The 12,305-nt window shown below is 35.9% G+C and overlaps 1 protein-coding gene across 1 annotated transcript in view; it reads left to right on the top strand.

Annotated features, from left to right (window-relative positions):
• Nucleotides 1–10,452, top strand: part of LOC107144117 (eukaryotic translation initiation factor 1A, X-chromosomal-like) — a 63,322-nt gene extending 52,870 nt beyond the window's left edge. The window contains exon 6 of the mRNA XM_048796320.1: nt 10,441–10,452. The gene's annotated coding sequence lies outside the window, so the exon portion shown is untranslated. The remainder of the gene's footprint in view (nt 1–10,440) is intronic.
• The last annotated feature ends 1,853 nt before the right edge of the window (nt 10,453–12,305 follow it).

Here is a 12,305-nt window from a genome sequence, read left to right as displayed (position 1 = left end):
GAGGAAAGATATTAGAAGGGAAGGGAAGAAGTCACTAAAGAGAATGAGAGTAGGCAGGTAGAATTCAAGGAAGGGGGAATAAGAAAATTGAAAAGAAATGAAAAGACCAAGAAAAAATAGAAAATAAAGATAGAAAGAAAAATTTTTTTTTAAAAAAATAATAATGATAATAAGAAAAATTAAAATTAAAATTAAAAAATAATAATAATAATAAAAATTAAAAAAATAAAAACATTAAAAAAAGTTAAAGAACAACAACAAAAAAATGAAAATGAAAGAAAAAGAAAAAAAAACAAATTAAAAATAATAATAATAATAATAATAATAATAATAATAATAATAATAATAAATGTAGTCATAGAGTTCGCTTAACTTCTCTTCCAGTAGGTGGTGCTGTGCCCACTGGGCCAAGCTTCTCCTCTCAATAGGTGGGAACCAATCACTGTGCAGCAGCTCTTTCTCCTAGACTGGGCGGGTCTCCAATCCTGAGTGCCTAGGGCCTTCTCTTGTGTTTCCTCAAGCCAGGCCCCCTCACCTGTGACACTCACCACAATACTGGCTACACGCCAGGTCTGCTGCTCCCGGGAGCCCTGATTTCATGAACGACTGGGCACACTCTCCCTCTTTGCCTCCCTCAGACCCTAAGTTTGTAGAGCTTGGGGCTGAGAACCCCCAGCGAATTTGCTTGCCCTCCGGTAGCCACGCCCCCTGGTAGCTGGTGCAAGAGACCTCAGTTGTCAGCACTGGTGGGAGCAGTTAGCCGGGAGTTCTGCGCCGAGAGTCCCGCGCCACTCCTGATTCCCTCGGTCTGGCTATTGCGCTCACGGGAGAGCTGGGAGGGGCTCTTAAGGTTTCCCCGCTTTGTGGAGAGAGATGGCTAGGGGATTACACACCTGTCGCGCTGGTTTCAATGCAGTTATCTCCTCCGCCCGTGACGTCAGTTCTCTGCCATGGTGGTATCCCATGCAAATGGTGACCAATGCAACGGGTGGGTCCTGACTGTCTCTCCCAAGCCCCGTTTCAATCCTGTGGCCACTTCCTATGAAGGCTCGGTTGGCTTTTACCTCTGTAAGTTCAGAAGGGCCGACAGTTATTTCAGCGGGATCGTTAGTGCTGAGTCATGAGAAGCAGGCGAACCGGAGCTTGAATGCAGGTGATCTGGGCTCGGTGTGTGTTCTGAGGGGCCCAGACTGTTCGCCCCAGATCCACGTCAGCTCAGCATTGCCTAGTGATCCTGAGCAAACAGCATTTAGATGGTTTACGACTCCCTATGCCCACGCAGCTGAAGAGGTCAGAGACTTGATCTCTCTGCGCCCGCTGCCATGTTGGATCTCTGTCCTCTTTATTATTATTATTATTTACAGGTTCCCTTGGTGAAGTTCTATTGTGTGTATATTGATGCGTCAGTTAGATTTTAAGAATTGGTACAAGACAAAGTTTTGAAAACACTCTGCATTCACGGATTTGAAAGTCTATATGCAGGTCTGACCATCAAGAAACACCTTCCCAAAATATTCAATCAAGTCCTACCAGAATATAAAATACTCTGGAAAATACAAGTCTCACATGGTTTTTTTTTTTCTCAATTATATTATAAACAAAGCTTTCTATTTACTATTCCCATATTTAGGCTTTCTCATTCCAAAGAACGCTTCAAATGTTTGGAATGACAAACAGCACAGTTTAGGTGAAAATATTGAGAAGTAAATGTTTAGTGATGTTCATGACAAATCCATGGGGGGAAAAAGCAGTAGAGTGATATGTACAATAGAGAGCTCTAATGTAAGCAAATATGACAAAATTCTAAGTGAGAGTTTGACAAGGAAAACAAACAAATACACAAACAAAAAATAACAACAGTAACAAAACAAAGACAAAAACAACAACAACAACAACAACATAAAAACCCAACAAACTCCAGCATGTTTGGATATAATTTTGTTATTCTTAAATCTGTTCAACTGAAAACAATGAGATCATGTTTATTGCTTTTTCAGAAGCATCTATGTATTTTACATCTTGGTATCATAAGTATGGACAGTGTGGTGTATGTGTCATTCATCATAAAGCCAAATAAAGCAGCACACTCACACATACATACCCATATAGAACTATGAATTTATGACTCTTCATTCCTTAATTAATCTTCTTCAATAAGTAGTGTATAGTATTATCTTTTATTTATAGACTGAAGCTTGAAGGACTTACAAAATATGGGGCCAAATTTCATTTTGGACAATTGATTATTGCTTTATCCTAGGGGGTCAAAATTAAAATTCTGAAAAGAAAATGGGGGATGTAGAATTTCAATCTCCAGTACTGTGAAATGAAGGAAGGAAAGCAGGATGGGAAGGTTGTAAGTAGAATTACATCGTATGACCTGGCAATCCCACTACTGAGTTTATAATCAAAGGATAAAATCAGTATGTCAGAGAGAAATCTGTGCTGGCCTATTTGTTCCAGCACTATTCACAAAGAGCCAAGCTATGGATTATGACATTAGTGTGACTCAGTGACTGACAAGATAAAGGAAATATGGTATCTTGCCCACTATGTGCACAGATGAGAAAAACTGGGTTTAAAACAGCTGACTGCAATATTAAGCTAAGAAAGTGGCAAAAAATTACTCAACACAGACATGAGTTTTTCAGATGGAGGGAGGAACAGCTCTGAAAACTTAAGGGTCAGCTTCCACGCTGGAAAGAGCGCTAGAAAGAGAGCATGAACACAGAATCCCTTTATTTTATAGCATGGGCATTAGAGAGGCATAAGTTTTCAAGGGTGGAGTCTTGCTTTGTGAAGTCTTGTGGTCAGCAGATTGATTGACATCTTGGTGAGTCACATCCATCTCAGGTACTGTGTGGGATCTTAGGCAGAGCTAGAGGGGTAGGCACACCTGCATCATGCATTCAGTCCCTGACAGAGAGTTCACAGAACCAGGCCTATTTCCTCAAAAGGCTAGTATGTGGAACACAATCCACACACAGCCCACAGACAGCTAGTGACAACATATACAGAGTGGAATGGTGTCTTGCCTTCAAAAATGAGAAAATTCTATTCATGTGATTAAATCTGGAGCATATAACATTTATGGAAACTGTAAAGAAAAGAAAAATACCATATGATCTTACTTAGATGAGGAATCCAAAAGCTTAGATTTATATAGCTAAAGAGTAAAAATGTTTTGGGGTGTGTGTGTTTCAGGAAGGGAGTACAAGGGGAAGATATGGTCAAGAAATACAGACTTCCATTTAGAAAAGAGGAATAATTCTTAGAGTTTGATATCTAACAACATGAATGTAGTTAATACTGTAATTTCAAATTTGCTAAAATAACAGATTAAAAATATTCTCATCACACACACATACAAAAAGCATGTGTTATGATGGATATGTTAATTAACCTAGGTAATGATTTCACAGTGTACACATAATTTGAAATATCATATCATAATAATATATATGATTGTTGTTCAATTTAATACATTTAATTTTTAAAATTAAAAATTTAAAATAACATGTTGGCCATCAGAGGCTGGTTGATGGGGTTGGGGAGATTTGGTTAAAGGATACAAATTTTAGTTAGGAGGAAAAAATTCCAAGAGATTATTTTAAAACATGGTAACCATAGTTAATAAAAATATGCGGTATTGCAATTGAAAATTGCTAAGCAATTAGATTTTTACTCAAAAAGTGCAAGCATTTGGTGTTCGGCATATTGTAAGTGTTTTGATGTACTACATTTTAGAACATAATACTATACAAAATTTTTACTTTTCAATTAAAAATCTTATTGATATCTATGAGCTTAACTCTGTATTTGCTCTCAGATTCAGAGAAGAAATCAGCTACTGTAAAGCACTAAAGTAGATCAATCCAATCTCTCCAAAGAATATGCCACCCAACAAAGCCTCTGAGGCCCAGTTAGATCTAAGCCCCACCTCCTGGTACTCCTCTCCTGTAACTCTTCATAAACTTTACCCTGGGAGTGGACCAATCTGGTCTGAATGAGCACATCTCCAATTAACACTACTTCCTAACCCATCCCATCTCCTACTGGTGACAAGAAAAGCTTAGTCTTGTATCAAACAGCTTCAACCATAGACTACTCCAACTGACAGAGGGCAGGAAGGGGTTGGCAACTCCCATCTCTTGCTCTAGCATTACACAACTCAAGAAGAACTGAAGAGAAATACTACTGAACGTATGCATTGATCATCCAATATGGTCAACTATTTTGACCACCTCAGTGGAGAATATTCATTCCTTCATTCTTCAATAAGATATTGGATTTAATTTTTTATTTTAATTTTATATACATATATTTTTTTTCTATTGTGTGTGTGTGTGTTTCTGTGTGTGCATGTATATGTGCACATGCACATGAATTCTAGCTGTCCCGAATGGATTAGGGACATTTGTATGCATGCACTTATTTTCTTTTCTCCCAATTTTTAGTATTTTAAAAATGTAATTTTTTTTCTAGCATTGGTTATGAGGGTCCCGGGATTCGGGATCTTATATTTTGTTTTGGGTTTATATCATTTTCATTTATTTCTCTTATTTCTGATTCTTTCTTATCTTCTGCTAATGGCCAAATTATACTATTCTCTCTCCCTTTCTCCCCCTACCTTGCTGCTTCTATATTTCCCTTCCCTGTCTATAAACAGCACCTACTACATCTCTTTTCTTTTTTCCCTAATTAACTGTATTTTTACCATATTTCAGAACAAATTGATTCATATAACTCCTGCCCCCACCATTCATGCTAATATAATCATTACTGCTGTGGATAACATACTTGACACCTGTTGTTTGCTTCAAGGCCAGATCTAGTTCATGATATTGTTTATATAGATGACATTTGCTGAACATATGGTACTTGGTGGTACAGGTCATGCTAGAAACTCTGTATTTAATTTAACATGAAGTATTGTTTCTTGATTCCAGTGATTGTTACAATTATTTATGTTGCCACATTCTGTGAGGTATGGCAAACCTACAGGGACAGTAAAAGCTCTCAGGTTAGAGATTCTGATGCTGAACTAAACATTCTCTGGCATTACTCCAAACAAAAGAAGACAGGACCAAAGCCCCAATCCAACAACAAGTACCCCAAGGAAAAACAATCCAAGAGGTAACTCTAATCCCACCCCTTGGCATCTACCTGCACATCAAAAACAAAGAGAAGTCCCAGAACAAATAATTACACACAAAAGAGTGTGTGTGTACACACACACACACACACACAGGAATCAAATTCAATTGATGACAAGACTGAGACTCTGAAAATGTGAGAAAAAAGGCAAAGAAATCTCTCCCTAAGACTCACAATTCTCCAACACAGGATCCCAGGGCTAGTGATGTAGATGAAAACCCAGAGAAAGATTATAAGATACTTATTTATAATTTATATTTTCAATAAACATTTAATAAACTAAAAGGAGGTCTAAGAAGGAATTAAGACAGCAAGTAAAGTAGAGGAAAGCAAGGAGGTGAAAAAGAACCAAGCATAACTGCTAGACAGGAAGGACAAATCAAATTAAAAATTCACTTAAAGGCACCACTAACACATTAGATTGCTTAGAAAATAGAGCCCCCGTGCTTGAAGACAGAACTTCAGACCTTGAAGACAGACTATATAGACCTGAGTACATAGAATGCAATAAAGGGAAAACAGCATAGAACATGACCATAATATACAAGGACTTTGAAACAATGTTAAAGGAACAAATTTGAGAATTGTTGGGATAGAAGAGAACATGGAGAAATAAACTGAAGTCATAAAGAACATTTTCTAAGAGATAGTTACAGAAAACTTTGCATATATTAAATTGAGATAGACATTTACATCCTGGGGGCTTACAGAACCCCCAGTAGACCTACTCAAATGAGCAGCTCATCAAGACAAATCATAATCAAAATGCCTAACGTAGAAAATAAGAATATTAAAAGTTGCAATAAATAAATGCCAGGTCACATTTAGGGGTAAAACAAAATGACTCAGTTCTGATTTCTCAGCTCAGATCCTAAAATTAAGGAGGGCCTGGAGTGAGATATTCCAAGCCCCAAAAGAAAACAACTATCAGCCAAGGTAGCTATATGCAGCAAAGCTCCGTTTCAAATTGAGGGGAAATAACAACTTTCCAAACAAGAATAAACTAAAAGAATCATGAGCACCAAGCCAACACTACAAATATTCAAAGATAAACTTCATACAGAGTAACTCCAAAAAAAAAATTACAAATATCTCCCAAATAGAAGATGATTCACTAAATGAGACTCAAAACAGGATAAAATATACCAGAAAGAAAAATAAAATGGTAGGAAACCATTAAAATATAACCATACAGGAGCTGAATGTCTCAATCCCCAATTAGAAGACACAGATTAGCAGAATGGATGAAACAAACAAACAAGATCCAACTATATGTTGTTTACAAGAGACTCAGAGGCAAAGACACACAGAGGCTGAAGGTATAAGAATTTGGAAAAATATATTCCATGTATGTGGTTCAAGAAAAAGACAGAAGTATTGGCTCTCATATTTGAAATTCAGATGTCAAGCAAACATGAATCAGAAGAGACAAATAAGGCCACTACATCCTAATAAGGAGGGGAAATCCAACAAATGATATGATAGTAAACATTTATGCCCCAAATGTCAGTGCGCTCAATTTCATGGAAAAAAAAATGCCTCATGACATTAAATTCCGCAGAGATACCAGCACAATGATACTGGGTAATTTCAACACACCCTTATCACTAACAGATAGGTCATCAAATCAGTAAAGGTATCTCAAATCTAAATAGCACTATAAATCAAATGGGCTTAAAAGACATTTTTAGACTATCCCACCTCAAAACAGCAGCATTAACCTTTAAGCTTTAAGTTTATCCAAGACTGCACATGAAACTTTTTCTAGGGGAGATTATATTCTAGGCCACAAAGCAAATCTTAGTAAATACAAAAACAAAAACAAACAAACAAAAAACTATACAACCCTATGTATCCTAACAGATTATACTGGAATGAAAGTAGGAATCAACAGAAGAATAAAAACCACATAAGCAAACAGAAATTGAACAGTGTTCTCTTAATGAATAGTGGATCAAGAGAGAATAGAAAACAATAAATTCTTAGAAACAAATGAGTACAGAGATACAACAGAAAATCTCAGGGACAGTATGAAAGCAGTTCTAAGAGAAATATTGACAGCACTGAGTCATGGCATTGAAAAATTGGGACTTTCCCAAATAAACAATGGAGCAGAGGCTCCATCTCAAGGTCTTAGAAAATGAACAAACCAGCCCCCAAAACAATAGGAGACAGAAAATAATTACAATCAGAGCCAAAATCAATGAAATTAAGAATAAGAAAACAATACACAGAAAAAAGGCAATGAAGAGCTGGTCCTTTGAAAAGACAAATAAGGTTGCCAAACTAACTGAAGGAACTAGTGAGAAAACACAAATCAAGATAAGAGATGAAAAAGGAAATATCATCATAGACCCTTCTAAAAATCCAGAGGATTCTCAAAACCTATTTTGAGAATTTATACTTCAACAAACTGGAAAAATCTGAATGACTCGAACCAGTTTCTGTCCACACAGAACTTTCCAAAACTGAATCAGAAAGTTATACAACACCTAAACAGACCAATATCAAGTAATGAAATTGAGCCAGCAATTAAAAACCTTCTAACAAAGAAAAGGTGAGTACAATGTATTCTCAGTTGAGTCCTACCAGACCTTGAAAGAAGAACCAACATCAGTCTTTCTCAAATTATTCTATGAAACTGAAAGAGAGGGAACACTCCCCAAAACATTTTGTGAGGCCAGTACAACTCTGATACCAAATGCAGACAAAGAAGCATATGGAAAAGAAAACTACATATCAATATTCCTAATGAACAGAGATGCAAAAATATTTACTCATAATATTAGAAAACCTCATTTAAAAATACATCAGGGCCAGGTATGGTGGTGCAGGCCTGTAATCCCAGTGGCTCTGGAGGCTGAGGCAAGAGGATTTCGAGTTCAAAGCCAGCCTCAGTAATTTAGTGAGGCCCTAAGCAACTCAGTGAGACCCTGTCTCTAAATAAAATACAAAATAGGGCTGGGAGTATGGCTCAGTGGCCGAGTGACCCTAATCACTGGTAACAAATAAATAAAAACATATCAAAAAAGATAATACACCAGGATCAAGTAGGCTTTTTTTCCAGGGATGGAAGTTTGGCTCAATATATGAAAATTAAATAAATCTCCACTTAAACAGAATTAATTACAAGAATCTCAATAAATGTAGAATAAGCCTTTGATAAAATACTATAGCCATTCATAAGGAAGGAAGGAAGGAAGGAAGGAAGGAAGGAAGGAAGGAAGGAAGGCAGGAAGGAAGCCAATTAAAAAAAATAGGGGGAAGCTAGGGATGAAAAATACTATAAAGGCCATTTATGACAACCACAAAGCCACCCCCATACTAACTGGTGAAAAACTAAAGGCATTTCCCCTAAAAATCAAGACCAAAAAAAGGTTCTTCAATCTTACCACTCTTATTCAATATAGTCCTCAAAATATCATAGGCCAGAGTGATCAGGCAAGAACAGGAAATCAAATGGATACAAGTAGGAAAAGAAAAAAACAAATATCTCTGTTTTCTAAGAATATGACTCTATACTTACAGCCCTCAAAAAAACTCTACCAGAATACTTCTAGAGCTTGCAAATTAGTTGAGCAAAGGAGCAGTGTAACAAGTTCAACACCCATAAGTCAATAGTTTTTCTATACTACAACAGTGAATCAGGCAATAAAGACATCAGGGAAACCATCCTGTACATAAATATTTTGAAATATTTTGTACTTGGGACTTGAACTGAGTTAAAGAGGCTTTACAGTGAAAATTATAGAACCCTGAAGAAAAAAATTGATGAAGATGAAAAGATGTCTCATGTTGTTGTGTATTATTGTATATATTATATATCATTGTGTATATATTGTATATATTATCAAAATGACCATACTCTCAAACCCATTGTACAGATTCAATGCAATTCTTATCAGAAAACTAATGACATTCTACAAACAACTCAGAAAAATAGTCCTAAAATTAATTTGAATAAATAACACCCTGACTAGTCAAAATAGTCAAGAAAAAGAGAGATGCACAATGCACCTCAATACCTGATTTCAAATTATACTCCAGAGCCATAGTAACAAAACTAGCATGGTATTGGCATCACAACAGACATTAAATCCAATGGAACATAATAGAAGACAGAGGTATATCCACAAATTTATCAGTCAACTTATACTTGATGGAGATGCCAAAAATAAATATATTACAAAAAGCCAGGCTTATAAACAAATGGTGCTGGGAAATGCATATACATATGTGGGAGAATGAAACTAGATTCCTATTATTTTCCCTGGACAAAAGTGAAAACGAAGACTTAGGAATTAGTTTGGAAACTTTGCAACTGTTACAAGAAAACCTAAGGTCAAGACCCCATCATATTCATGCAGGCACTGACTTCCTTAACAATACCTCTAAAACTCAGAATATAAAATCAAGAATTAATAAGTGAAATGCCATCAAATTGAGAAGCTTCTGGACCACAAAGGAAGCAGTGAAAAACATAAATACCCTAAAGAATGAAAGAGAGGGGCTGGAACTGTGGCTCAGATGTTGAGCACTCACCTAGCATGTGTAAGGCACTGTGTTTGATCCTCAGCACCACATAAAAGAAAAAAAAAATAAAGAAAAAGGCATTGTGTCCATACAATGAAAAAAAAAAAGAAAGAGAAAATTTTTGCCAACAAGTCCTCTGATAGGGTCTTTATGTAGATAGCTCAAAAAGCCTGATACAAAAAAGGAAGGAAGGAAGGAAGGAAGGAAGGAAGGAAGGGAGGGAGGGAGGGAGGGAGGAAGGAAGGAAGGGAGGGAGGGAGAGAAAAGGAAAGGAAAGAAAAAGAAAAGGCAAAATCAAAGAAAACAAAAACAACCCACATAATTCAGTTAATAAATGGGCAAATATCTAATGGGCAAATATCTAATAAGGCATTTCTCAAACAAACTCCCAAATGCCCAACTAAGATAGAAAAAAGAACATGAGTACAGTTACTCTGGAAAACAGTTTGAAGATTCGTCAAAAAATTTAAAAAATAAAAAAAATAAATAGGACTGGAACCACCATATAACCCAGTTCTCCCGCTCATTGGTATTAACCCAAAGAACTAAAATCAGCATATCATCATAATATAACCACTTCAATGTTTATAGGAGTACAATTTACAATAGCCAAATTAAGGAATCAGTCCAGAAGCCCATTGACTGACGAATGAATTAAGAAAATGGGTGGATCAATAAAACAGTGGAGTTTTATTCAGCCATAAAGAAGAATGAAATTATAGCACATTTCTGGTAAATGGTTAGAAATAGAGAACATCATGCTAAGTGAAATAAGCCCAGACTCAGAAAAGCAAAGATCAAATGATTTTTCTCTCATGTGTGGGAAGCTAGTGCAAAATGAGGGAGAAAGGGAAGGTAGGATCAGATATCATAAATATATTGGATATATCAGAGGAGTAGAAGGAGACCAAAGAGTAAGGGGGGCAAGAAAAGAGGAAAGGTTGAATGAATTTAAGAAAATTATGCTATGTGCACATAAAATTATACCATATAATTTCACCTATACATATATATGGAAAGCACCGATCAAGGATGAATAATGGATGAGCACAGGGAGAATCACTAAACTGGGGAAGAGTTGAGTGGGTAGGAAGGAGGAAGAATGGGGTTGAAAATGGAGTGGGTCACATTCCATGCATGTATAAGTTTTTTCAGGACAAACCCAGTCACTGTGTGCAACTGTCACGTTCTAGTTAAAAAGAAAAAGTTTCATGGAATTATATCTCTTTTTCCCCTATCTTCTAGGACTTACTTTCTGACTAAAATATAATGTGTTTTGAGAAATTACCATCAGCAGCCAAAAATAAAACAGATTCAGCTAATTTTGGATGAAATATTCTCCAGATGTCTGTTAAGTCCACTTGATCTTAATGTTTTTAAGTCTCTTTTATCCTTGCTGCAATTTGTGTCTGGAAGTCTTGCTCATTTGTAAGAGAACTGTAATGAATTCACTTTGTATTCAAGTGATCTCTATGAGTCTTTATAAATAGCGTTTATTTTGTGAAATTATGGGCACCAATATTTGGGCATAAATATTTTCTATTGTTATATATTCTTGTTAGATTTTTCTCTTTCCCAGTATGTAGGAACCTTCTTTGTCTTTTATGACTGATTTTGGTTTGAAGTTTGCCTTGCCCATTTACATTTACATAAAATAATATTTGCTATCCTTTTGTTTTTAGTCAGTGGGTAACTTTGCCTGTGAGGTATGCTGTATTTCTTACAGAGAACACATAGGTTGGACTTGTTTTTTAATCAAATCTGCCTATGTCTTTTAATTGGAGAGTTGGGAACAAATACATTCAGAGTCATTATAGAAAGATGTCTATTATTTCCTGCCATTCTGATTTATTTCTAACAGTTGATTTGATCCTAATTCTCATTTACTTAATGACTCTTCTAATGGCAATTTCTCTCTCCCTTGCTTTCTTTTTTGTTGATAATCTTCTTCTGTGTATAGGATCACTTTAACTGTTTTTCCAGAATGCTGACTTAGTGGCCATTAATTTCTTTACTTCATACTTGTAACTTGGGAGCTATTTTTGTTTGTTTGTTTGTTTGTTTGTTTTTTTTTTCGCTTTTCCTCTTCTGAGATTCTGAAGATGGTTTAATTAGACATGACAATCTTATTGAGGAATCATTTTATTTCAGGGATTGAAATACAACATTCCAAGTCATCCTGGACTTTACCATTTCTTCTACAAAATCTGTTATTCTTACTCATTGCATTTCTCTCTTGCAGCTTTTTCTTTAATTATTTTTTTTATTTTTCTTTAATTTTATTTTTTATTGATTTAGGCTTTGACAATTAAGTCATAATTTGTCAAGGAACGGATCTTTGTTGGTCTTATTTATTTGTGTTCTGTGTGCCTCCACTATCTTGCTGTTCATGTTCATTCCTCGGGTTTTGAAATTTTTCTATTTTTCTAACTGCATATGTTGTCGATGACCCCAATCTTTGCATCATCCTTTAACTTTTTACCACTGTGACCACAATACTTGATGAATATGACTTTGAAGAGAGAAGATATATTTTGACTCATGATTTCAGACATTCAATCCACAGTCAGCTGGCCCCAAGTCATTCATCATAGAAGAATGGCATGGTCAGCTCC

Source organism: Marmota marmota, unplaced genomic scaffold (assembly GCF_001458135.2).
Source record: "Marmota marmota marmota unplaced genomic scaffold, marMar, whole genome shotgun sequence".
Taxonomy (NCBI): domain Eukaryota; kingdom Metazoa; phylum Chordata; class Mammalia; order Rodentia; family Sciuridae; genus Marmota; species Marmota marmota.
The sequence above is the reverse complement of the archived record's forward strand: the minus strand, read 5'-3'. Positions and strand labels throughout refer to the sequence as shown.